General features: G+C 46.4%; 2 long non-coding RNA genes across 2 annotated transcripts; one reads left to right on the plus strand and one right to left on the minus strand.

Annotated features, from left to right (window-relative positions):
• Positions 1-444: 444 nt before the first annotated feature.
• On the plus strand, positions 445-27715 carry LOC146178736 (uncharacterized). The gene is made up of 3 exons (XR_014700883.1): positions 445-768; positions 24313-24400; positions 27371-27715. It is a non-coding gene; the product is annotated as an uncharacterized LOC146178736 (long non-coding RNA).
• Positions 903-22839, minus strand: LOC146178737 (uncharacterized). Its single transcript, XR_014700882.1, has 3 exons — positions 22715-22839; positions 13742-13793; positions 903-1039 (listed from the first exon to the last, which is right to left on the minus strand). It is a non-coding gene; the product is annotated as an uncharacterized LOC146178737 (long non-coding RNA).

Consider the following 27715-nt stretch of genomic DNA (forward strand, 5'->3'; position numbering starts at 1 on the left):
CGCTCAACCTTTTTCATAATGAATTCTTTTCGAGCTAGGAGCGCTAGCTCTGTCGACCTATTCTTGAGAAACCCATATTTTGCTGAGGATACGAGGTTACGACTGTCAGTAATTGATGACAGATGTTTTAGAATAATTTTATCCAGGCCTTTTCGAAAAACCTGTAGAACCAACATGAACATACTTTGACATATTTCTATCACCTTTCTTGATTGTCACTGTAACCTTTATCATCTGCATACTACAATTGCACTTGACAAAGATAGATTGAAAATATCGGTAAGGCAAGGAGCCATCACATTAATTACATATTTTACAGGTGCTATCTGAATGTCTTTGGTATTGGGTGCTTTGCAGTTATTAATCATCAAAAGCATTGCAATCACTTCACTTTCCTTCAGTTGACCTAAAAAATTGATTTGTCATTTCGGATGTTCATGAAAGTTTCATCAGGAATGTTGTAACGCCACCAAGCGAGAGAAGAAACCTGTTGATTGGTTTGGTTTGCTTTGGGGGTTTAACGCCCAAAGCGACTCGGGCTATGGGAGATGCCGTAGTGGAGGGCTCCGGAACTTTTAACCAACTGCGGTTCTTTAACGTGCAATGGCAATGCACAATGCACAACGTCTTGCGTTTCATCGAAAAGTGGCGGTCTCGGCCAGAATTTGACCCTGCATCTTAGGGCGCAATAGTAGAGCGCCATAACCACTGCACCACCACGGCGGGGCAGGAAAAAGCTGTTGAAGTCATTTGCCAGTTCAGCTCCTTGTAAGTCTGTTCTGGCTTTTTTCATTTTAGTAACTGTTTCCGACCGAGTTTTACGCAAAAGATAAACACACAAGACACAACCTCAAAAACGTTATTTGCAGCTTGAAGCAGCTTGAGATGTCTATAGCGGGTGTTTCACGGCTGGTGTCTCTTCGAAATCATTAGGTATTGATAACCTGAGAGGAAAGCACATTCCTAGTCTTCGATTATATTCACTCCGGTGGCAGGCGCAGCCAACGAAGCAATCCCTTCCATTGCCATCCGGGTTGCACTGAATTTGAAAGAGAAAGAAATACTTTGAAGCACAAATGAAAAGCAATCGCACAGATAACGCAGGAGCATTTCGAGAAGCAATAGTCACTAGTCATTAGACTAAGACGCCAGTTAAGGCTTGACTTGTCTGAGACAGTTTCAGGAATGCTTCGTGCGATCGAATCCCGATAGCATGACAGCCGTGACATTGTGTCAGACTCTTGTTGAATATAATGCAGTTTACAAAACAATAAATTCACGATTGAAAGAACATAAAACGAGCATTACAGGGGTAAAAAAGGAACGAGATATGGAAGAAGGAAATAAAGTAAGATAGAACGAAATGAAAGAAAGATCGAAATAAATAAGGCGGAAAGAAATAAAGAGAAGGTAATTAACAAACAATGGACCACACGGTGTATGAAAGGAAGTAAACGGAATAATAACGGGCAGCTAAGTGTACTGGTACCATAGAAATGATATAATATGATTCATACTATGAACAAAAAAATGGAATTAAGGTGCTTTGCTAGATCCGCGGTTCTCATTCGGCCGCTGTCTAATGCTTGAAAATGGGTGAGTGGCAGAAGCATTTCTAGCTACTTAAATATTGCTTATTATTTAACTCTAGAGACATTAAAGTAGTGATCTGTAAATGCGTGATGTTCTAAAGTGTCCTAGCTACATTTAGTTAAAGATTAAAAATATACTACGTCACAATCATAACATTTATTTATTTATTTATTTATTTATTTAATAAATCATAAGCTAATGCCCAATGCAGGGCGAAGGTCTCTCCAATATGCCTCCGATTAGCGGCCCTGTGGCAGCTGCGGACATCCCAACCCTACGAAATCCATATTCCAAGATAACGTTCTCCTTCTCTATCCTACTACTGACTTTGCCGGGAATCCAGTTTGTTGCCTTTAACAGCCCATTGCTATCCGTTTTTCGTCATACTCTCGACCATTATGGCAGTAACAGACGTGCACCCCTTGGGAAAAGTTTACAGCCCATGGGGTCTACTTATGAGTCATACTATGTGGCTCCTAATGCATTCCCAGGTTTCGGAGCTTGCTGCAGGCAAGATTTTTAGTCGTAACCTCTCCAATGGCTAGGATTTCCACGATTGTTAAAGAAATTATAATATACAGCTCGCGTAAAGCAAACCCTCTGGGTTCTAAACGTTTCACAAAGGCTGTACATACGTTCTTTAACCCATCTATTCTTTTTTGCTTCTTAACGTTACAGTTGTCATATGTCTTTTCACTGTAATGGCTCTAATTTACATAAAACCCTTTCCATTGTTTGACTCCATCGTTTGCCTCATAGTTCTGTACCACTCATGCGGAATTCGTATATGTGTTCTTATAATGGATGATGATAAATTGTCAATAAAGGTATATGGCGCATTGATTATACCAGGCAAAGGTGTTTCAAGTGAAAATTATCGATTTATTGGGAATCATCGCCTACGTCTGCGGTCGTTACCTACAGTAAATAATGTAACTAGTCACCACTCCTCACTGCACTCGTCTTACGAGAGCCTAGTGAAGATTACTTTGGAAGAGCACATATTAATTTATAGACCTTGGTTCCCTGTTAAAGCAATGCCATTGACCAAGCTTTTTAATTTGCCCCTATTATTACAATGCAAAGTTATCAGCGAATCACGGGTTATTAATATCGTTTTCAAGAACTGTTCTCTCCAACAGTGTTAACTCTAGGTCTCTGCATAGCCCTTGTGTAAGTACTCAGGAATACCTTCAGATAGTCTGCATGCCTGACATGACTTCATTTTATTATTTATTTCCTGTCTATGAAGTACTATACAGGCTATGAAGCCATATTGGTCATCTTCAGTAATTTGCTTTTTATTCTTCTACGCACTGAATACTTGTTACTTTCGGGATTACTTATGTTTTCACTGATTTGCTATGTAAAAGGGTTAATTTCATTCTGAGCATTTTTGTGTGGTCAGATTGATAGTTTGAATATGATGTATTGTCAAGTAAGTTTTATGGAATCATGCCTGTTTGGTTGAAGGATGCACGATGATGTCGTGATTCCCTTAGCAGTTAGTTTATAAATACCTTTTTGCCAGAATAAAGCAAGGTAATCGGTCTGTAATTTTTCAACTAATTGACGTGCTTTTCTTTAAATGTATGAATAAATATTTCACTCTTCTATAATACCTTTACGCTCGAGGTCATGAATGTATTACTCATACAAAATGCCCAGCTTACACTCAACGTCCCGGTGCCGAAGCATTAGGGATTTGTTTCCTCTTTGTGTCATTTTCCAACCCTTTTTTTCCGCTGTCTTCACGCAATGCTTCAGTCATTATCCTTTACACTTCATTGAATACTGTATATATCTGTGTATAACTAATCGGCCAATTTATCGTTTAGCCATAGTGGCTAACAAACTACAGAGCTTGTCCCTCAGTGGTAACATTCAAATGTTTCCTATATTCAATTTTACCTTGATCGATTTAAAGCTGCCATGTTCCTTACTGCTTGGGATAAGCCCAGGAACGGAGCCAGACGACAGGAAATGCCAGTAATAAGCTTACTTCATGCTTGCATATACCCTCGAGCAACACAGTAACAGAATGTGCAGCAATGTTGCTTAGCGACGCGGTATGTCATATGGAACACAAATGCGCTGGACAGGATCCACTGCCCTGATGCTGCGACTGCAAAACTGTTCCTTATTCCACGCTTAAAATATGAACTCCAGCGGCAGAGCGAAGCCCACACGATGCGTCACCTCGGGGTGCATCGATATTGATTTGCAATTCATCACTGTAGCCAGAACGGGCAGCCTCGTCCGCCTGGTGATTCCTGTAATAACAGTGTTCTGGCAGTCATTATATTTAGTCATGACCTTTAGACGCTGCGTAATTGTACAGCTTTTAGATGCTGGCAACGAGATGGTCATGCGATCCACGAACTAATGCAATTTGCAGGCCTTAAGTGGCTGCTATAGAATCAGGGCAAATGAGCAAAGTGACTTGTTGGGTGAATTGGTTGGACATTATGTTAAAACAATGCTAGAAACACGCACCGATAGAAAGACAAGCAGACAGCAAAGTGAGCAGAGATATGGTAGATGAAATTAACACGCGACCTCCGATCTCAGCAACTACTAGTGCTTCCAAAACGATCTTATATGTAACACTTTTGTAACACGCCCTTGATGTCTAAAAACAGTGCTTTGGTCAAGCTTTTCAACTGTTTTGGTCCTGTGCGGATGTTAACAGAATAACCATGCACATGGTCGACAGAAGAAATGACACGTCGAAACCTGGATATAACCAAGGCAGCACAAAATATTGCCGCAATATTGCTACTCGATTGGCAATATCTGGCCCGACATAAGTCTGTGCATTGCCAATAGGGTTCCAATATTGAGTCAATTGTTGATGCCACCTGGGAAACCTAGAGATTTGGTATCGCTCCAGGTATTATTTGATTTGCAGTATATAGATAATCTTCTAGTGCTCTCCATAATGGCACCTCTCTCTCTCTCTTTTTTTTTGTTTTACACACTTGCCTTCTTCGCTTTTCTTCCGGCGCGGTTGAAATATCTGCCGAGAAGTGTGACAGATTTACAATTTATTTTACTAAAGGTTTATTTTACTACCACTCTGCCAGTGGATGGTGGAGAAACGTAATTAATGTTCACAAATATCTTAAGAGTCTGAAGACTCCACTACAAGGCCAGTATCGTTACTCCGGGACGCTACATGAGAACCCGTCTCGTGCACGCTTTGCTCGAGTCCTTTGGGCCTCCCGTCTGGAGGAGTTGAGGAGGGTTAGAGGAAGGGGACATGCCAACATCATCTGATAAATATCGCAGATCTCTCCACAGTGCGGGCAACGCCCATCGATGTTGGGATACAATTGTTTGAGTATGGGAAGACATACAAGAGTTGCTGTCTGCATGCGCCGCAAAGTTTCCTTTTACACCGTAATCAGCCAGTCTGTTAATGCTCAAAAATCGCCGACATGAAAACGCGCTGTAAATTCTCCATAGCGTCTGCCCTGAGGGCTTTGCTTAAGATTCCCAACTTTTTCCATTTCTGCGCTAAGGCACGCTGGTTTTGGCGCCTTGCAGATACGGCTTTCTCCAAATGAAATTTAAATTCATATTCATATCTTCGTTTGCCTGTTTCTCGCAACTTGTTGTCATCTTTATCGGTGCAAGATTGCTGAAATATATGTTGATCGCAGCTACATGCGGTGCAGGCATCTTTACAAGCATGACCATGAATTCTGCAATAAACTAGTTTTCCGCACCGGCCGGATCATCATTGCAGCAAGGTGGCTATACGCATGCTTATCTATGGCCGGCGGCCAAAAAAGCTATGTTTAGGCCGGAATACAAGAATGGTCATCGCGTATTTTCATGTTGAGATAGCGGCCTCCTCTGAAGAGATTGCACGCCGTGGTTACGTAGTAGCAGTACTGACTTTGTTGTGAAGTCTGATATTGCCCTCACGAAGAATGGCACTCACTGAAGTACGAAGCATACAGAAAACAAAGAACACCAGAATAGAACTGTGGCATGCGGATAATATTGTGAAAGAAGGCCAGGTCGTGACGCCAAAGTCGAGACGGCAAGGCAAGGTACGCCGTGTCAGCGTCTTAATCTGATGGAGAACCCAGGCGCGCGCTGGAGCCAGCGCCGCGGGACAATGACGATGGTATGTACAAAAGAAAGATGATGATTATGGTATGTACAAATGAAAGAAGATCCGTGGAAGGCTCACAATATCCATTTTCTTATTTTACGCTATCGGTCCGGAGAAATTCTTTTGACAGAAATCTCGTCAGTTCTCAAATGAGCGGTTGAGGGGGAAAAAGCGGTCATTGACTACGGGATAAAGTAGTCATAATATGGCCTATGAAAAATAGGAGAGGGAGGAAGGGCTCTAACCTCCAAACATTTTTGAGAAAACAAGAAATGGCTAGGGTTACCACTAACAACTGCTATTGCATCTTATATTTGCAACAGAACGGATCGGTAAAGAATTCTAGAAACAACGAGCGACTCGTTATCATATACATACAAAGGGAGCCTGGCGCGATATTCAGATGTCGTTTGATCGAATTCCGCCAGTGGCATGTTATTTCTTTTTCTCCGGATGTTTAATCGCTGATCTTTATGATTCCACTGCTATTTCACTACAAACAAAAGAACAAAAATCCAATGTGCTTGCTCAGTTTCAGTGGTTGCTGGCTCCCATTGTATACACGAGGGACAGAGTGCGTTAGTGGATTTTTGGTGCGCTTTACATACACTACTTTTCTGTATATATTTATAATATACCGTCAAATAGCCCTACTTACTACTTGAAGCGCAATCTCCTTTGGTTTAAAGCTGTGCATGCTCCATGGTATGAGCACAGAATTATTTAGATTTAAAATTCTACTGTATGTACTTACAACATTTTGTTTCGTCTTGCTTCGACTAAATTACTATAAAATATCAAGGTCAAACCAAGCACAGCTCCCGAGTCTAAGAACCTATGCCAGAGAGTACGGTGCCGGAGAGAAAAAAGAAAGACAGCGGAACTGTAGTGAAATGGCTTTAGAATGACGACTGTCTGGGGATATTTAACGTGCTCGGACGTAGCACAGGAAACGGAAGCTTTGTTTTCACCTCTATCAAAATGCGGAACGCAAAGGGTCCCGTGTGCTGTGCCATGCAAGTGTAGAGATCGAAACAGGCCTAGAGAAATGCTGTTCAAACACCTGAGCAGCAAGAAGCCAGTTTGGGGGGCAAAAACGGCAGGCACATACCATGCTCGGAAAATGCAAAGATCGATGCTACTTATTACAACCATCAGAACTCTACCTCGTTACAGCCTGGCTTAAGTGGGCGTAAACTTCCGCCATTTTTATACTGTCTAGCTTCAATTGTGTGCCGTGTACAGGACTTTAGATTATTGTTCTAACTGGCCCATATCCGCGCAGTTTATTGAGACTGTGTTTTAAGAGATGCGTTTTGCCGGACTAGTTGGTTCTGCATAATAAAGATGAAGTTAGTGCGAACATTTGGACGAAGACAGAAGAAAGAACACACAAGACGATTGACTAGCGCTACTGCCAACTGTTTACAGGCGTGTAACACAACGAATATAAAGGGAAATATAAGCATGTGCAGACAGTACAGGCACACAGGTCACGCAACTGCGTTCGATTAGGGCGAAAAAGAATTAAGAAGGACACATTCAGCGTCATAAATCTACAAAGAAGCGTCAATCCGACAGCGATGAGATAACGTTTGGACATGGAAGGCATCTAGCACAAGCTGAACTTGTATATTGACGCTTCTGCCTAGAATCTTTACATTCTCATATCATGCCGCGAAAGAAACATGCGGCGAAAGATTGGAGGTTCTGTCGTTATTCTCGATGTGTTTAGCATGCTCCCATAGCAGGTCATTAATTCAGCAGCCAGTTTGGCCTACATATGAAAACCCACATGAAGGGGTTTGCTATATACCACTCCTGTGGTGCAGATGATTTAGGAGGTGCAATGCGTCTTTTTACCGCAATGCTTTGATAGGTTGGCGGGGGAGGAAACCAAAGCTACATACATGGTGCCTGCCGGCCACTTTCTTATTGTTGTCCGAAACCTGGTGGTCGTATGGGACCGCCACCGGCTTTTAAGACAAGAGATGAGGACGATATCAGCTCCTCTTTTTTTGGGTGCCTGTTGGTTTTGCAGAAGGCTTTCAGCGACTGCTGAGATAACCGGTCCAGAGAAGCCTGCCGCCAAGAGGCGGGAAACCTGATCGTTGAAGTTCTATGATGGCATGATTTTTGAAGCGAAAATTCCAAACAGATAAAAGCAATAGCTTTTTTCACACCCTTAGAGTTGTGAAAAGGGCTTCGTATTAAAATTGGCCACTGCATTAATGACTGGCTACGGAACCATGCTAAAAATATTGGAAATGAAATGTGGATTTAATGGTTGGCTGGAACGTCTAGCACTGGCAGTACTTCGGGCACAGCAGGGTCGAATTACCAGCCGCAGGGCACAGCTTCAGCGCGAGCGAGATGGGCGCCGGAGACAAGCGATGGTGATGGCGATGCCGCAGCGTTTTTCTGTTCTTTGTCTTCTTTACATTTCCCCCGCGTGAAGAAGTCGCCATCCTGGCGACTCAGGGAGAAGAGACGACCAGAGGGTTGTAATATGGCTTGAGGCGGCCAACGTGGACAACCTCGCGGCCGCGATGGCGGTGGTCGGAAGAAGGGGTGACTGGCTCGATGACGTAGCTCACAGGGGATGTGCGCTCCAAGACGCGATAAGGTCCGTGGTATTTGGTGTCTAGTTTGTTGGTGGCAGGAACGCATAGCCAAACGAAGCTGTCGGCCAGGAACGTGGGAGCAGGGGTATCGGTATCATGCTGATCTTTGCGATAGCCTTGAGTGTTGGAGGTAAACGTGCGAGCTAGCTGACGGCATTCCTCGGCCTTCTGTGCAATATCTGACAAAGCACTGTACTCAGAGGCATCTGGATGGTATGGCAAAATTGTGTCCAGAGTACAAGATGGTTCACGGCCATATAAGAGAAAGAAGGGCGAAAACCCAGTTGTTGCTTGGGTGGCAGTGTTGTACGCGAACGTTACGAATGGCAGTACCTGGTCCCAGTTGGAGCTTCCCGATTCAGATGTAACATACATTGCGAGCATGTCCCCAAGAGTACGGTTGAAGCGCTCCGTGAGGCCGTTTGTTTCCGGGTGATAAGCGGTTGTAGCCCGATGTATCGATTTGCAAGACGACAGGAGCTCTTGAACTACTTCGGAAAGAAAGACACGACCTCTGTCACTCAGTAGCTCGCGAGGGACGCCGTGTCGAAGAATGAAGTGGTGCAGAAGAAAATGGGCTACCTCTCGGGCTGTCGCCGCGAAAAGTGCAGCAGTCTCGGCGTAACGGGTCAGGTGATCGACTGCGACGATGACCCATCGATTACCAGCGGCAGTGCATGGTAGCGGACCATAAAGGTCGATTCCCACGCGATCAAACGGGCGAGCTGGACACGGTAAAGGCTGGAGAGGGCCAGCGGGGTGGCGAGGAATCTTGCGTTGTTGACAGGCGGTACAAGAGCGAATGTAGTGCCGTACGAAATTGTACATTCCCCGCCAGTAGTACCTCTGAAGAATTCGATCATAGGTTTTGAGGACGCCGGCATGAGCGCTTTGAGGGTCAATGTGATGGTGGGCACAAACCTCGGAGCGGAGGTGGCGCGGAATGACAAGAAGCCACGTTCTGCCGTCTGAGTTGTAGTTCCTGCGGTAGAGAAGGCCGTCCCGAATGGCGAAATGGGAGGCCTGTCGGCGGAGTGCCCTAGGATGCGTAGCCGCGGAAGTAGTGCCAAGGATATCCAGCAGGTTAGAAACCCAAGGATCTTGTCGTTGCTCGAAAGGCATATCCTCAATGGTGAGTGCTGACAAGAATGCTTGAGGAGGGGACGATGAGTTAGGCGAGCGCACCGGTGACCGAGAAAGAGCGTCGGCGTCAGAGTGCTTGCGGCCAGAGCGGTACACTACACTGATGTCGTATTCCTGAAGCCTGAGAGCCCAGCGCCCGAGACGGCCAGACGGATCCTTGAGAGACGCGAGCCAGCAGAGAGCGTGATGATCTGTAACTACCTCGAAAGAGCGGCCGTATAAGTAAGGGCGGAACTTCGTTACAGCCCACACGATTGCTAAGCACTCCTTTTCGGTAACGGAGTAGTTGGACTCGGCTTTGGTGAGAGCACGGCTTGCGTAGGCGACAACGTATTCGGAGAAGCCAGGCTTGCGCTGAGCGAGGACGGCGCCGAGGCCGACACCACTGGCATCGGTGTGAAGTTCTGTAGGTGCAGTAGGGTCGTAATGGCGAAGGATTGGTGGTGACGTCAGAACATTGCGCAGTGTCGCGAATGCATCATCGCAGGCTGGCGACCAAGAGGAGAGGTTAGGGGTGCCTTTCAAGAGCTGTGTAAGGGGGGCTATGATGGTTGCGAAATTCCGAACAAAACGAAGAAAGTACGAGCAGAGGCCCACGAAGCTTCGCAGTTGTTTCAAAGTGGTCGGTTTCGGAAAGTCAGCGACGGCGCGCAGCTTCTCAGGATCAGGCAGAACGCCATCTTTACACACAACATGTCCGAGTATTGTGAGCTGGCGGGCACCAAAGCGGCACTTTTTGAGGTTCAGTTGAAGACCGGCGCGGGTTAGGCAGGTGAAGACCTGGCGAAGTCGAGTCAGGTGGGTCGGAAAGTCGGTTGAAAAGACGACGATATCATCGAGGTAGCATAAACAAATGTTCCATTTCAGGCCGCGCAGTACAGTGTCCATCATTCTTTCAAATGTGGCTGGGGCGTTACAGAGTCCGAATGGCATAACATTAAATTCGTATAGTCCGTCTGGAGTAATAAAGGCGGTCTTAGGACGATCCGCCTCTGCCATGGGCACCTGCCAATACCCGGAGCGTAAATCGAGTGAGGAAAAGAATTCTGCGCCTTGCAAACAGTCTAGGGCATCGTCGATTCGTGGGAGGGGGTACACATCACGACGAGTGATTTTGTTGAGGCGGCGATAATCAACACAAAATCGTATGGAGCCATCCTTCTTTTTAACTAGGACCACAGGAGATGACCATGGGCTACAGGATTCTCTAATTACTCCGCGTTGCAGCATGTCATCGACTTGTTGGGCAATAACACGGCGCTCAGTCGGGGACACCCGATACGGCCGCTGATGGAGAGGTGGGTGAGCTCCAGTGTCGATGAGGTGGGAAACGGTCGTCGTGCGGCCCGAGGAAGATTGCGGAATGTCGAAGGAGGCGCGGAATTGGTGTAGAAGGTCAAGAAGTTGCTCGCGGTGGCGCGGTTCTAGAGCGCTGTCCACGGAATGGTCAAAAAGGTCCCGCTGTAGCGGATCTGAAGCCACACGAGTTGGAGTCAAGGCGTCAACTTGGCAAACAGGGAATGACACATCATCAAAAGTGAACAGAAGGTCCACGGGCTCGATGCGGCCGAGGCACTCCCCTTCGATCAACATAGCCGGAGACGGAAGAGGATTGGCTACCAGAAGTGTGCTAGCGCCGTTTTTCATGTCAAGGACGGCAAACGGCAGCGGTAAGTGGCGGCGGCGGCAGACAACGTTAGAGGGCACAAAGAGGACTGTCGCGGCGGTGGTAAAAGAGGCAGTGAGGGGAACCAGAACAGCGCTAACGGGTGGGATGGTTGTGTCATGTGCTACGAGGAGTTTGGTCGCAAAACGAGGACACGGCTCGTGGAGCAGGGCATCAGACGGTGCATCACTCGATTCAATGAGCTCTACTTGAGGACTGGCGCAGTCAATGATAGCATGATGCTGGGACAGGAAATCCCAGCCGAGAATGACGTCATGAGAACATGTGGGGAGAACGACGAATTCGATGATGTACAAGGCTGCAGCAATGACGACGCGAGCAGTGCAGATAGCTGTCGGCTGTATACTGTGAGCGGATGCGGTACGAAGCGATAGTCCCTCGAGAGGCGTAGTCACCTTTCGGATGGAGCGGCAGAGTTTTTGGCTGATAACTGATACAGCGGCACCGGTGTCGACGAGCGCAAGAGTATGAACACCTTCAACGATGACAGCAATAACATTCGCGGGATTAAGACGAGGACTTTGAAATTCGGTCAGATACGCAGTTCGTGCCTCGCGAACTGCGGCGGTTAGTTTTCCGGCTGGGTAGCGGGTCGTCGGCGCATTGGCGAAATGGAGCGGCGACGTGGTGATGCCGAACGACGAGGGCGGAAGTCCGGAGGTTCAGGGGGTGCTGTTGGAGGACCCGATGGGACTGGGAACTGGGGGGCCAAATAAGGTGGCGCAGGCCGTGCAGCAAAGGCCATATTTATTCGGCGCCAGCAGTAGCGTGTAGTGTGCCCAGGGATGCCGCAGTGGTAGCAAATAGGCCTGTTGTCTGATGTGCGCCATGGAGATCGTGTCGGAAGCAAGGGGGGAGCAAAAGCTGTTGGTGCCGACCGCATGGGGGGCGAAGCATAGGCATATGCTGGCTCAGGCGGTGGACTTGAAGTGACTTCGGCATACGTGCGGCGCAATACTTGAGGAGGAGCCGGCGCGAATGGTGGAGCGTAGCTCAGTGGCGCAACGCCGGACGATGAAACTGTGGGCGTGAGTAACGGCATTGAAGGTGCGACCGGAGCTGGTTGAGGAACAGGATTAGGGAGGACTTCAGATACATGCTGTTGGATTGCATGGCGAAGCTCCGGAACAAGGCCAGTTGTTCACGACCCCTTAACATAGGGCTGCAGGGACAGTTGTCGCGCGACTTCCTGGCGTACAAAAGCCTTGATGTCTTCAGAGAGGCTAGATGACTCCCTCTCCGCGGCTAGTCCAGCAAGTGATGTATGAGGCTGGCGAATCAAAGCACGCTCCCTCCGGAGCTCGTCGTAGCTTTGACAGAGGTCATAGATTTCCTTGACCGTAGTGGGGCCTTTCGCGATGAGCATGTGAAAAGCGCCGTCATCAATTCCTGTGAGGACATGACGTATTTTAGCGGCCTCGGTCATGGTCGGGTCAACGCGACGACACATATCAACAATGTCCTCAATGTAACTGGTGAACGTTTCACCGGGCAGCTGCAGTCGCGACCGAAGATGCTGTTCCGCGCGGAGTTTTCGGACGGCGGGGCGGCCAAAGACATCAGAAAATTTCGTCTTGAAATTCGCCCAGGTGCCAAAGTCCGACTCGTGGTTTCGAAACCACAGATTAGCGACGTCGCTCAAGTAAAAGATGACATTGTTGAGCTTACGGTTGTCGTCCCAGTTATTGTGACGGCTGACCCGTTCGTAAGTGGTCAGCCAATCGTCGACGTCGTCATCGCTGCTTCCACTGAAGGTAGCCGGGTCCCGTTGACGAACGGCACCTGTGCAGGTGACTGGCGGAGGTAGGTGCAATGAAGTCGGCTCCGTCATTGGGGTAGTCAATGTTCTGCTGCGAAGTTCCAGGGCGAGATGGGTACAGGAAACCTCAGATTGACCTCCACCAAGTGAAATGTGGATTTAATGGTTGGCTGGAACGTCTAGCACTGGCAGTACTTCGGGCACAGCAGGGTCGAATTACCAGCCGCAAGGCACAGCTTCAGCGCGAGCGAGATGGGCGCCGGAGACAAGCGATGGTGATGGCGATGCCGCAGCGTTTTTCTGTTCTTTGTCTTCTTTACAGAAGTAACGACAGTACCTCCAATCTTGTGCAGAATATGCCTTCGTGCGTCAGCTCGATCGTGTAGGGCACGGTTTGACTGTACAAAGTGTATAGGCACGAGCGCCATTGTAAATGTTCGGCTTTTGCTGGAGGCCTTTCATGTTCAAAAGTTATCTTTTCGCTGTGCGAGTGACACTCTTTTGTAGATTTATGACGCTGAATGTGCCTTTCTTAATTTTTTTTTCGCGCTAATCGATCTCAATTGCATGACGTGAGTGCCTGCGCAGTCTGCGCATGATCATATTTGCCTTTATATTCATTGTCTTACACCCCATTGAAAAGTTGGTAGTAGCATTTGTGAATCGTCGTGTGTTTTTTTTTTCTTTTGTCTTCAACCAATTGTTAGCGCTAACTTCATCTTTATTATTATTGTGGTTGATGCACCTCCTTTATGAGCCGAATGGTCTATTTATTTGTTACTAAGAAAACATTTGATGGCCCGCCATACCCTTCTCTGGCACCATTGGTAGCGATTACCACGTCTAGGTGGATAACCATATCTGAAAAATAAATTGACAAAATTATTCACAGCAAGGCCAACAAAGTTCAAATACGCGTGCATCTAAATTCGTGAAGCAAAGGAATGGCGATCCCTAAATATTTTCTGTGTACCAACTCGAAAGCGAAGTATAGTCGCGAGTAAAGAAAGAATAGCACACGTCACCGATCATAGGAATGACAACGCTTGGCTCTGCGGTTGACGAAGAGGCTGATAACGAGAGTAGGGGAACGTTCCTTGCCTTCAGTATTAGGGGTTTAGCAAATTTTATTTTGGTGACAAACATAAATAAAAAAGCAATTGTTGATCATGACGACTGAGTTAAAAAAAATGCTACATGCACAGTCACGTAAGGGCGGCACTTCGACGCTCTGACGGGGTCGCACTAGATGAAAGTTTCTTCCTGCCGTTTCTCCTTGTGCTGCAAACGTGAGAATGGCCAGGTAGGCATACCGGCTATCCGCAGTGTCGTGTGGTGCTATATGACAGCTGTGGATGCCAGACGTTTGAGGATTTAAGCGGGGATCTAGGCACTGGTAGCGGGCACTGGTAGCGATCAAGACCGGAGCGGTGGTGGCGTAACCTGTACAGCTAGTCCGCAAAAGCACTTCCTCTTTTTCGGTGGTATGTCCGCTTAATCGGAACTTCTTTACAATCTGGCTCCTGGAGAAAAGAGGAGCCATCCTGGCGACTCAAGGAGACAAAGGATAGCAGGATCGTAATAAGGCTTCAAACGGTCGACGTGAACAATCTCACGCCCACGGCGGTGAAAGTCGGTGGAAGAGGCTAGCGGTTCAACTAGGAAATCGACTCAAGAAGTTTGTTGGATCACTAGATAGGGTTCGTGGTACGTGGCAGTAAACTTGCTGGTCAAACCTGGTGGTGGCGATGGAACCCAGAGCCATACGTGAGCACCGGGAAAGAATTGGTGCACAGAGTGGCTGCTCTTGCTGTGCGCTTTCTTCTTGGCTTGCTCGTCCGAAGTAAGCGAGCGAGCCAGCTTGCGACATGTTTCAGCGTGTCTGGCGGCTGCTGAAAGTGATGTATACTCTGAGATATCAGGATAGTAGGGGAGGCTGGTGTCGAGTGGAGACGAAGGTTCACGCCCGTACAGCAGAAACAATGGCGAGAATCCTGTAGTTGCGTGAACGGCAGTGTTGTAGGCATATGTTATAAATGAGAGAATCGTTTCCCAATCGGAGTGATCGGAGGCTATGTACTTGGACATCATGTCACCCAGTGTGCGGTTGAAGCGCTCTGTAAGGCCGTTGGTTTGAGGGTGGTACGCGTTGGCTGTCCGGTGGATAGTCTGACATTCGCGTAGGAGCGCTTCGACAGCCTCGAATAGGAAAGATTTGCCTCGATCACTTAGAAGTTCACGAGGGGACCCGTGCCGCATAATAAAGTGATGAAGAAGAAAGGACGTGATATTGGGTCTGGTGGCATCCTGAAGTGCCGCTGTCTCCGCATAGCGAGTAAGGTGATCGACAGCCACAATGATCCAACGATTCCCTGCAGGCGTATACGGCAGAGGTACATACAAATCGATGCCAACACGATCGAATGGTCTTTATCGGCTCGGAAGATGCTGTAGTGCATCCTCTGCCTTGCGACGCTGGCAATCGATGCACAAACGCACATACATACTGACAAAAGTATACATATCACGCCAGTAAAAGCGCTGTCGCAACCGTTCGTAAGTCTTAAATACACCCACATGGCTACACTGCGGATCGTTATGTTAAGTTGCGCGGATATCACTACGGAGGTGGCTAGGTACGACGAGCAGCCACATACGGCCATCTGGCATATAATTGCGCCGATAGAGGAGATGGTCACGAAGGGCGAAATGCTGCGCTTGACGACGAAGGGCGCGAGGAGCCGGTGAAAGTTACCAGTTCGTAAGAAGATCGATTAGTGGTGTTAGCCACGGATCCTTGCGCTGTTCTGATGGCATGTCGTCGATGGCCAGGGAAGACAAGGCGAAGCTGGAGGCAAGGGACAACGGAGCATCAGGTGGCACTAGCGAGCGAGATAAACCGTGCGCCCTGTACGATGGATGACTCGGATATCATACACTTGCATCTAAGCGACCAGCGGGCGAGTCGGCCGGTGGTGTCTTTTAGTGAAGACAACACAAAGCGTGGTGGTCCGCAACAGCATTGAATGGGCGCCCTTAAACGTATGGCCGAAATTTATGAAGAGCCCAAACAATGGCCAAGCATTCCTTTTCTGCCCCCGAGTAGTTGGTCTCGGCCATGGTCAACGTTATACTTGCGCACGCCACAACATATTCATCAACACCGGGTTTTCGTTGGGCAAGAACCGGCGGGTAAAGCCGGCGTCGCTGGAATTGGTGTGCACTTCGGTAGGAGCAGCCGGTCAAAATGGCGCAATACGGGGGGTGAGGTAAGTATCGTGCGCAATTTCGTAAAAGTAGTATCGCGAGCCCGCGACCAGGCAGAAATATTTCTTTGTGAGCGCTGAGAAGTCGCGTCAGAGGGGCAATGATGGTCGCAAAGTTCCGAAAGAAATGCCTAAAATAGGAGCCCGAGCCTATGAGGCTGCGTAATTGCTTGATAGATGTTGGCTTCGGGAACTCAGCGACAGCGCGGATTTTAGATAGATCTGGAAGGATGCCATCCTTGAACACTGAATACCCTAAAATGGTGAGTTGGCGAGCGGCGAAATGGCACTTTTTCAGACTGAGCTGCAGACCGGCGTCACTAAGACATTGCGCGACAGTTTCAAGGCGAGTTAGGTGGGTCGCGAAGGAGGATGAAAATACGACGATATCATCCAAGCAGCAGAGACATATGTGCCACTTCAAACCGCGTAGAATATTTTCCATCATGCGTTCAAAGGTGGCGAGCGCGTTACACAGGTCAAACGGCATCACGTTGAGCTCATAGAGCCCGTCGGAAGTGACAAAAGCTTCGGGCGATCGTCCTCAGCCATTGGAACTTGCCAGCAGCCAGATTGTAAATCTATTGAGGAGAAAAATTACGCTCCAAGCAAAGTGACCAGCGCGCCGTCTATGCGTGGTAGCGAATAGACGTCCTTTCGTGTGATCGCATTAAGGCGGCGGTTGTCCACTCAGAATCGAATAGACCCGTCTTTCTTCTTGACTAAAACGACCGGGTACGCCCAATGGCTATTGGAAGGCTGAATGACACCTCTACTGAGTATCTCGTCGACTTGCTCATCAATAATGCGGCGCTCTGAGGCTGATGCACTCTGAGGTCGTTGGCGTAATGGTGTTCAGTGCGAAGCTTGTGGACCGCAGGGCGACCGAAGACATCCAAAAAGCGAGATTTGAATGAGGCCCGAGTTGGAATATCAGCATCGTGATTGGCGAACCACAATTTTGCTACTTGTGCAAGGTAGAAGATGACGTTGTTAAGTTTCAAGACGTCATCATTGTGACACAATATACTATACCGATGGGCAACTTCATTGCCAAGGTAGGGAAAAAGCAGGCAGGAGACCAGTAAGTGACTATGGCATTGGTTCTAGGAACAGCATGGTGGAGTTACTAGTTGAGTTTGCAGAGCGCAATAACTTATGAATCATGAATACCTTCTTCAGCAAACGGAAGAACCGGAGATGGACATGGAAAATTCCTAACGAGGAGACTAAAAATGAAATTGACTTCATACGGTGTTCAATCGCCGCCATTATGCAAGATGTAGAGGTAATCGGGAAAGCGCGATGCAGTGACCACAGGATGGTGAGGTCCCGAATTAGCCTAAATCTGAAGGAACGCACCAGATTAGTAAGAAAAAAAAACATCAACGAATTAGCGGCGACGGGGGAGGGCAGAAGAGTTTGGGATCTCGCTACAGAATAGGTATTCAGCTCTAACCGAGGATGGCGACATTACCCTAGAAGCAAGGAACAATTATTTCAAAAGTATCATTACTGAGTGCGCGGTAGAAGTAGGCGGTAGGATAGTTAGAGGGGATACCGGTAAGCTGTATAAGGAGACGAAAGATTTGATTAAGAAACGCCAGAGTAGGAAAGCTTCCAATCCAACAGACCGGATCGAATTGGCCGAGATATCAAAGCTAATCAATAAGCGCAAGGTGGCCAATATAAGGAAGTATGACATGGAGAAAATTGAGCATGCTGTAAAAAACGGGGGAAGCCTTAAAGCGGTAAAAAAGAAATTGGACATAGGCAAAAACCAAATGTATGCGATAAGGGACAAGGCGGGCAACGTCATCACGAATATGGATAAGATAGTCAAAGTAGCCGAGGAGTTCTATACAAATCTCTACAGTAGCCAAAGTAGTCAGGACCGTAATGAGATTTGCGGTAGGAAAAAACAGTCAGACGTTCCACCAGTGAAAAAGGACGAGGTCAAGAAATCATTAGAAACTATGAAAAGGGGGAAATCAGCTGGAGAGGATCAGATAACTACAGATTTACTGAAGGACGGGGGGATATCGTGCTAGAAAAACTGGCCACCCTGTATACGCAGTGCCTGGTGTCATCGACGGTAAAGGAACCATGGAAGAATGCAAACATTATCCTCATTCATAAGAAAGGGGACTCTAAGGACCTTAAACATTACAGACCAATCAGCTTACTGTCTGTTACGTATAAGGTATTTACTAAGGTAATCGCTAATAGAATCAGGACAACCTTAGACTTCAATCAAGCAAAAGATCAATCAGGGTTTAGGAAACGGTACTCTACTATCGATCATATCCATACCATCAATCAGGTGATAGAAAAATGCTCGGAATATAACCAGCCCTTATACATAGCATTCACTGATCACGAAAAAGAGTTTGACTCAGTTGAAACCTCGGCGGTGATGCAGGCATTGCGAAATCAGGGGGTAGACGAGCCGTACGTGAAAGTGCTGAAAGGTATATATAGTGGCTGCACAGCGACCATAGCTCTGCATAAAGAAAGTAACAATATTCCCATAAAGAAAGGTGTTAGGCAAGGAGACACAATCTCCCCAGTACTATTCACAGCTTGCTTAGAGGAAATGTTCAGAGGCTTGGAATGGGAGCAGTTAAGGATAAGGGTAGATGGAGAATATCTCAGTAATCTGCGATTTGCTGATGACATTGCCTTGCTAAGCAGCTCGGGGCATGAACTGCAAATAATGATTGATGAGCTAGACAGGAAAAGTGAAAAGGTAGGCTTGAAAATCACTATTCGGAAGACTAAGGTAATGTTCAATGGCCTCGGGAAGGAACAGCAGTTTACATTAGGTAGCGAAGTACTAGAAGTAGTAGGCGAATATGTCTACTTAGGACAGGTAGTAACCGCAGATCCGGACCATCAAAAGGAAATAACAAGAAGAATAAGATTCGGATGAAGCGCATTTGGCAAGCATTCGCAGATTATGACTAGCAGCTTACCGGTATCGCTAAAGAGGAAGGTATATAACAGTTGCATCTTACCTGTACTCACCTATGGCGCTGAAACGTGGAGGCTAACCAAGAGAGTTCTACTTAAGTTGAGGACAACCCAGAGGGCTATGGAACGAAAAATAGTAGGGGTAACATTAAGAGATAGGAAGCGTGCAGAGCGGGTCAGAGAAATAACTCAAGTTACCGATATTCTAGTGGAAATTAAGAAGACGAAATGGACATGGACAGGACATGTAGTGCGAAGAGAGGATAACCGATGGTCGCTTAGGGTAACAAACTGGATTCCAAGAGAAGGAAAGCGTAGCAGGGGGCGGCAGAAAGTTAGGTGGGCGGATGAGATTAAGAAGTTCGCAGGGGTCAAGTGGATGCAGCTAGCGCAGAACCGGGTTAAGTGGAGAAATATGGGAGAGGTCTTCGCCCTGCAGTGGGTATAGTCAGGCTGATGATGATGATGAATGGTTGGTGACCTAGAAAGGAAAAGTAGACATGTAGGCTTGAAAATCAATATGCAGAAGACTAAGGTAATGTTCAATAGCCTCGGGAAGGAACAGCAGTTTACGTTAGGTAGCGAAGCACTGGAAGTAGTTGGAGAATATGTCTACTTAGGACAGGTTGTAACCGCAGTTCCGGACCATGAAAAGGAAATAAGAAGAAGAATAAGATTGGTATGGTGCGAATTTGGCAAGCACTCGCAGATTGACTAGCAGTTTACCGGTATCGCTCAAGAGGAAAGTATACAACAGTGGCATCTTACCTGTACTCACCTATGCATGGGGCTGAAACGTGGAGGCTACCCAAGAGGGTTCCACTTAAGTTGAGGACAACAGAGGGCGATGGAACGAAAAATGGTAGGGGTAGCATTAAGAGATAAGAAGCGTGCAGAGTGGGTCGGAGAAATAACTCAAGTTACCGACATTCTAGAGCAAATTAAGAAGAAATGGACATGGGCAGAACATGTAGTGCTAAGAGAGGATAACTGATGGTCGCTTAAGGCTGGTTCATACTGGCGACTCGCGGAGGTCGCGCGACACGATTCGTCACGGAGGGGGCGATTAATCACGGAGGGGCGACCCGAACGAGTCGCCAGCGACCCGTTTGAGGTAGTTTGAGGGAGTCGCTCGCTGACCGATTTCTTGCGACGCGACTTGAAGTCTCAAAACTACTGAGCCAATCCGCAGCGCTTCTGCCTCCTTCCAAGGCGCGAAATTTCAAAAGTGCATGCGCGCGTGTGCACGATCGACTTACTGCGCCCGCAGTTGTTGGGCACACATGTCAAGGATCACTTCGAGAGTGAAGCGTACTAATTCGCGTTTGTACTCGTATTCTTAATCATGTGCTTGACGCTCGGGCATGAGGCGATTTCGTGATCTGCTATTTCGCGAGAACGCTAACAGCGCACACACCACCGCCGCTTCTGTCTTTATCGAACTATAGCGCTTTGGCTGTCGAAACAGTGGGATAATAAAGATGGGGATAATCATAAGATTCTGTTCTTCGCTGATAATTTCACATGTTCATAACCGAAATGAGTCCGAATTGATCTACCCCGAGCGCGGTGGCAGAAGCCGTAAAGGCGCGAAAGTCGGCTCTTCGTTCAAATCTGGTTCGGAGAGGGGTTTGCCGTAAAGCGAGTCGCATTGCGTTGTGAACACACCCTGTTGATCGACGATTGTCGCCGGTCTCCCCTCCGCGACGAATCGAGCCTCACGACCACCGCGAGTCGCCAGTGTGAACCAGCCTTTAGGGTAACAAACTGGATTCCAAGGGAAGGAAAGCGTAGCAGGGTGCGTCAGAAAGTTGGCTGCGCGGATGAGGTTAAGAAGTTCGCAGGGGCCAATAATTGGAAAAATATGGGATAGGCCTTCGCCCTGCATTGGGTATAGTCAGACTGATGATGATGATGGTGACTGACACGGATGACAGAGCTACTCGAATTTATTTTCGAGAGAGTAAGGAGTGGTTTATTCTCATTCAAAAAGTGGCTGCAGAACCTCCCGAATGGCTCTCAAGGGTAGAGCCTTTGTTGTCGCTACGGGAGCTTAAAGCGACGAGGCCAGTCTAACGCTGGCTGATCATGACATTCACTCATGTACTACATTGCTTTGTGTGTCTTTTTTCAAGTTTTGTTTTGATCGCAGTTTTCTTTCATGTTATGTCGTGTACTCTACGCCGTGCTCGCGAGAAACTGATCGTAATTATTCTTGTCTAGCGCGAGGAGAAGAGTAGCAATCACGGGAACGATGAAATTAGTGATAGTGGTTATGAAGAAGATAATAGTAACGATGTTGTTGGTAGTAACGATGATAATGATGATACAGTTAGTTGATAATTATGATAGTAGCGATAGCGATAAGGGTGATGATGACGAATAACAAGAAATGTAACCGAACTTTCCTTTCAGCTAGGTGTAGAACGGTTAAAAAACTGCAATTGATGTCTCAAGGGGCAAACCTGGCGGCTGCGCCCAAAACTACTGCTCGAAAAAAGCTGTGTCGTCACTTGTTTTCCTGCTTCCGCTACACCCAGAGCCCGCTTGCCAACCAGCTATTGGTGCATTCCTACCGCAGCTTTGTGCTTGCTCCGCGCCTTGCCGGAGACACGCTGAGAGGGCCGTCGCTTTCTGTAGCCGCTGCTACCCGGAACCTTTCGAGCTCGGATATTGCCCTGGCAGCTGCCGGTCCAGTGAATGGGAAGGGCATGTTTTATTTAGACATCTTCTACTAATAATAAGGGCGACAGCGAAACTGATCACATCAAGAAAAATTACGATTTCATGTCATACAGCCCTCCGGTATCCCGCCTAATAACGAAGCCTTGCACCTCAGGACCCCATGTTGTTGTTGTTGTTGAAAACTTTTATTGTCCAACAGAGAAGGACCACACCGCCTGGACCGCTCTGTCTCACCCCCCTTTAAGGGGGAGGGAACTTAGCGGCCCAGCCGCACGGGATGGTCGCATTAGATGCTGGCCGGTTTGGTTTCGCCGGCGGCCTCTGCTGCCATTTGGACGGCGGTGAGTTGGAGCTCAGGGTCCGAGCTTCGCAATAAGGTTTCCCAGGCTTCCCTACTGCTAACGCTTTGCGCCCTGCGTGGGGAGTAAGCGCACTCTCAAATTATATGGTCGAGGGTTCCTCTCGCCCCACACTTTTTACATTTACAAAACACCGCGAAATCAAGCGTATGTGTTTTGTAACTGTCACCGTGAAAAAAAAAAAAAGAGTCGAGATGCGAAGTACAAACACGTACCTATGCGTAATAACAAATAGGCTGGCAGCATCAGGCATTACACAAAGAAGAGAATGTTGCGCAGTGTCACCCAAGAATTGAACTTTTGCGTTTCAGCATCAGTAGATCAGAGCAAAGCCATCGCCTAATGAGGTTTTTCCCGGACAATAAGGTTTAGACAAAAATGCTGCACATGTGTACCCATAATAAGAAAAATGGAACTACTGTGGCGAGAACACTTTCATCTCTAAATATTTTTCAGCATCTTTTAAGCACAGTAATGCTCGGATGAACATTATACTCACACTAGCATCACATCCATGCTCACGAGAAAAAGCATCAAAAGCCGAACACCATTCATCTGTGAAGGACACGTCAAGGCAGAGCCTAAAGAATACTGAGTTGACATGCAGGCGTTCGGTCATGTATTTAAAGCCCAATAGCATGAATACCAAAACGCCGCTCAAACAGCAAGACATGTGGCGAAAGCTGTAGTATGAAAGGAAATTATTAAATATTTTCTAAAGAAAATTGCTAAAAAAAAACATTTCACACCAACAATATTTGTGAATGTCAGAACTTGACATTATTCCAGAAACTCTTGATATTATCGCAGCATGCCAAATTAAAGATTGCTCTTTTGCATTAGCAGCCTTAGCAAAGGCGGACGATTAGACTTATAAAAAAGTATTCACTCATCTGCGTCCGCAAGTCTCGACAGTAGATTGCATAAAGCTTGGCTCCGCACTAAAAAACAAAATCCCATCACTTCATTAGCGATGTGGACGCGTTGATTTTGAGCGGCAGGGTCATATGCCATGTGCAGACAAATAAATAAAAACAGAACATCAGGCGTAGTTAATGATTTGTACTTCTTAGAGCATCGCAGTGTCTACGCTGGCGAAATGCGACGGCCTGAGCGTTTCTCCTGCTCATGGCACTTTGAGCTCTCTTTGTCGAACGCAACCAGCCTTCGGTTGAACGCATAAAAGTTCACCGGAATTCTATTAATATTGGTTTACAGGAAAAAAAAGGCGCTGTATCTGTCACTCGCAGAATCTCGCTGACACATATCGTGGACAACATCGCTCACACCCAAGCATTTGCCCAGTAAAGATTCGGCAGGGCTGTCGGAAGTTTAATTTGAATATTTTATACTCATAACACATTTCAGATAATTATCGCTCATTTATAGGCGGTGTCAAATCGGAACGAGTCGCAAAGCACGCTGGGTATTCCGACTTATGGTCGATCGCCGAGATACGCGTCTACTGCGCTTTACATGAATGTCCGCATCGAGAAGTTTAAATTCGACTCTTCATGTGTTTTATAAGCGCGAATGAAGTCGAAGAATAGGTCATAATGATCTTCGCATATATTATGACCATATTTAATGTTTCGTATGGGAAAGACAACGGGCGAGAAGTCGTTGCAAGTACAGTCATTACAATGTGTGTCCTGCGCTGAAGTTTAGCATGCATCATTCATTCTGCCAAAGTTCATTTGTCGTTGACGTTATCATGCACTCGCTACATATATCTATAAAATATACTAGAGGGAACATTTTTTAGAGGTGCTTTGCTAGCAGAAGCCGGATAATTAGACTTCCGGTAGCCACAGAGTAGAGTTACGTAGGAACGGATTGTCGCGCAAGTTGTAGCTGCGACAGCATAGAACTGAAGGCATGCAAATCCCAGGAGGACTTTGTGCACGTTTTTGCAGCCTTTACAAATCTTTCTCGTGTTATGCTCCACTCTCCGAGAGAGTAAGAGCAGCTAGAGTTTCTTGTCTTGCGGTGTACTGTAGCAGTCTACAAACACGGCCTGTACACCGCGTTTTAGTTGCTGAGCTAAAATTAAATGAATCTTGAAATTTCTCCAACCATCACTATTTTATTTTACAGAAACCCTAACTTTCGGAGCCGGCTTGGCTACTTCTTCAGGTGTGCGTTGCGCGGAGCTCAATGCAGCTATAAGTGAAGAAACGGAGAGGTGAGGAGGGGCGAATAAACATGGGGGAAAGAAAAAGGGTAGCGAAAAGGGGGAGAAAAGAGGGGAGTGGGTGAGATGGGTGTGAAATAAATAAGAAGGAAGGGGGGGGGGGGGGGGGGTAGGGGGTACAAGATAAAAGTGTGACATGCGATCCTAACCCAGCGTTGTAGACGTCCTCCTCAGGATCTACATTTACTTACCAGTGTTTCGAAACATTAGAAGTGTGCAGAATCTTCAGTGTTTAAAACTACATAGTCTTGACAGCCTAACTGATTTGGTTCACATATGTGCTAGTCTTTTTTTTTTTAAATACTGTAGGAGGCAAAATGCGAAAGAACTGTATAATAGTTAACGTTATGCTGTCAATGAAAACATTAGGAGGATCATGAAATAAAAATTTTCTCAAGCATTTGATTTTTTTTTTATCGTAACTGCATCACGTACGAGTTGCATTTTTAGCACTGCTGTATTTATTTTGCAAGCATCTTATCCCAACATGTGTCCAGCCAAAGATATATGACGTGTTGAGGGCCTGGATCGTCTAGTGACTTAGTTATTCCGGCAGTGAGCGATACATATCCACCTGCCGAGACTGCAGTGAATTCGAGAAAACCCCACTCATAAACAAAATTAATCAAGCAAAGTGTGTGGGACATTTTACGCCATTCACATACAACAGTGGAAGCTCTCATGTTTGAATTTCGCATGCTTGATTTGTCAATGATGATCGCTCCATTAAGTCGGTCAAAAAATGCAAGTACTAAAACAAAAGCTTTGTTTTAATGGCATCTCTTGAAACCTACCTATGTGAAACCATTGTTTCTTTCAATCAAATATGGGAAGAGCCTGTAACTATTTTGCTGTTGTGTACTTTGTGCTTGGGATTTGGGTAAGCAGAAAAAATAGATTGTGTACATTTATATGATCCATTATACACATAGGCTATTATTACATATATACTGAAATGTGGGAATGTATAAATATTGCAATGTTTGGACTACGTTCAAGGTAAGAAAGTCAAGTACGAAAATCTAGGCATAAAGTCAACTTGTTTTGCGGTTCTTCATAATGAAAACATCAGTTCAAAGGAAGGTCTCAACACGTATCACAGCTTTCCTACGGGCACCAAGAGAAACAGTCAGGCACAGGAAAATAGCCAAAACTGAAAGTGACTAGTCTTTATTATACAACCATGAAAGAGCATAAATTGAAATGGGAACATTACTCGTCCGGTAATTACACCTCATATTACTTTCTCCAGCAGAACGTTTGCAGCACATGTTTTACAGCATGTGATTAACGACCTCCACGCAAGGCTGCGAGTGAGGAACAGTAAATTGAGAAAATTCTTACTACAGGCTGCAGAAATGCGGTTCAATAGACCTGTGGGAGAGTAATTTCAAGCTGCAACAAAAGTGCATGGTGCTGAGCACAGAATTCTTGCTTCGGTAAGATTCATGCTTATCCTTACCGATATAAAAGCTGCTCGCCAGGCCAGCCTCTACCTACCTTGCAGAATGTTTCACTTGTTGAGGTAGCCGATGGCCACCATGCGCCTTGTTTTTCTCCAGAAGGCTACGCAGCAGACCTCTCGAATGAAAATAAAATAAAATTCATGTATGCAGCACCTTGCATTGCATTACAAGTAACCTATGTAGATGCATACTATCATTGAATTTCCTCATGCGTGTTTAGCAGCACCTTCGCTATTTTAAAACTGCTTTGCTTAACAGTACATTTCGGTTTTATACAATGTATCTCAGCTGTCAGCTTTCCTATGTGTTGTACAATGAGAAATTAAAAATATGCGGACAGTTTTGGTGGTGTCCTGAAGTGAAGATATTTATATGCGTCTGACGCCCACTATAGAACCCATCTGTAACTATCTTTCTTTATACACATTACAAGAAGAATAAACACCCGTACACCAAGTAGTAGGTCTGCGCAAGCAGGAAACGTATAGCATCTTGCTTGTATTTCTCCAACATTCGTGCGTGCTCATGCTGATTGCTGTGCTATTGAAAACATGTTTGCTATCTAGAGTTAAATCAGCAAATAAATAAGTTAAATTAAAATGTATAAATCTTACAAATCACGTTGACACGCTGGTCTAGTCTAGGCAACGAGATCAACCATCGACTGCTGATTGGTAAACATTGGCCTTGATTCTAGAACTTGCATGTAGCAGAAATGGTCTGACGAAGAAAAGTGTTTAGCAGTTATAACTTGATATCACGTTCCGCTGGTGGAAGCCAAACAATACAATCTGCGAGTCTTTTGAAGACGCGGAAGGAAGGCATGCTGCTACCGTTATCATGCGAAAACAGCTGTAGCCAGTAGCCAATAGTCGCCCGAGCGCCAACGTGATGCTCCTCAATGGGAGCAGACAACCTACTTTACAAAATTCTATAGCTTTCGCAGCGCCATCCAACACTTGCCATTGACAAAATACTCTAAATAAAGCCTCGTGCTGCACGTGCAGCTCGAAGTCTACGGTCAGCCAGCGGATTGCAACGGCCAACGGTTTTCGCCCTTCAGAACTCGACGGCACTCGGAACATCTTAAATCGCGTTCTAGTTGAGCTGCAGTAGTTTGAAGCCGAGCACTACGCTACATTGGCAGCAAATAGAGCACAAATATCAAGAAAATAAAGGTTGAAACCTCACGCCTACAAGCAATGCCAGCAGAAACCAAACCACAGAAACGACCCGGAAGTCAAAGTTCACGTGATGGAGACTCACCGTGACGCATGTGCGCCAAAGATTGGACACTACCTATTTCGCTCATAGTCGGAAACACATACATTTCCGACTGGCGTGAGGCCACATTAGTTGGACGTCGACATTAGCCATACGAGTAATGTCGACGTCCAACTAATGTGGCCTCACGACGTATGCTTAATTTTATTTTTACATTTTTGGTTTGCTTTATTTAAGTAATCATCATATCCACACGTTTTTTTTTTTACAGCGTCATCATATGATCCTCAATTGATCGTAATCGCTGGATTCTAACTGCTCTGAGAATGACAGAACGACGGCGGACATGTTTTGCGGACACGACCTTGCCGACCTAGCCAAGTAATGTTTTCGCATTAATAAGGAGTTCTGCAGTTGTGACTGAATGCAGTGTTGGTCGCCACAGGCGTTGAAGTTGTACGTATGTCTGCTTTAAATCATAGCCTGCATAAGAAAAAGAAGCGAGTGTGTCAGATCTGCAAATTAAAAACGCACCCCGGTATCGTTTGTCGACAAGAACACCGAAAATTGTTGGCAAGACCATTCCAGGACCCTACAAAACGTTGATGTGACTCCA

This window comes from Amblyomma maculatum, chromosome 9, assembly GCF_055883805.1.
Source record: "Amblyomma maculatum isolate TAMU_Amacu chromosome 9, ASM5588380v1, whole genome shotgun sequence".
Lineage (NCBI taxonomy): Eukaryota > Metazoa > Arthropoda > Arachnida > Ixodida > Ixodidae > Amblyomma > Amblyomma maculatum.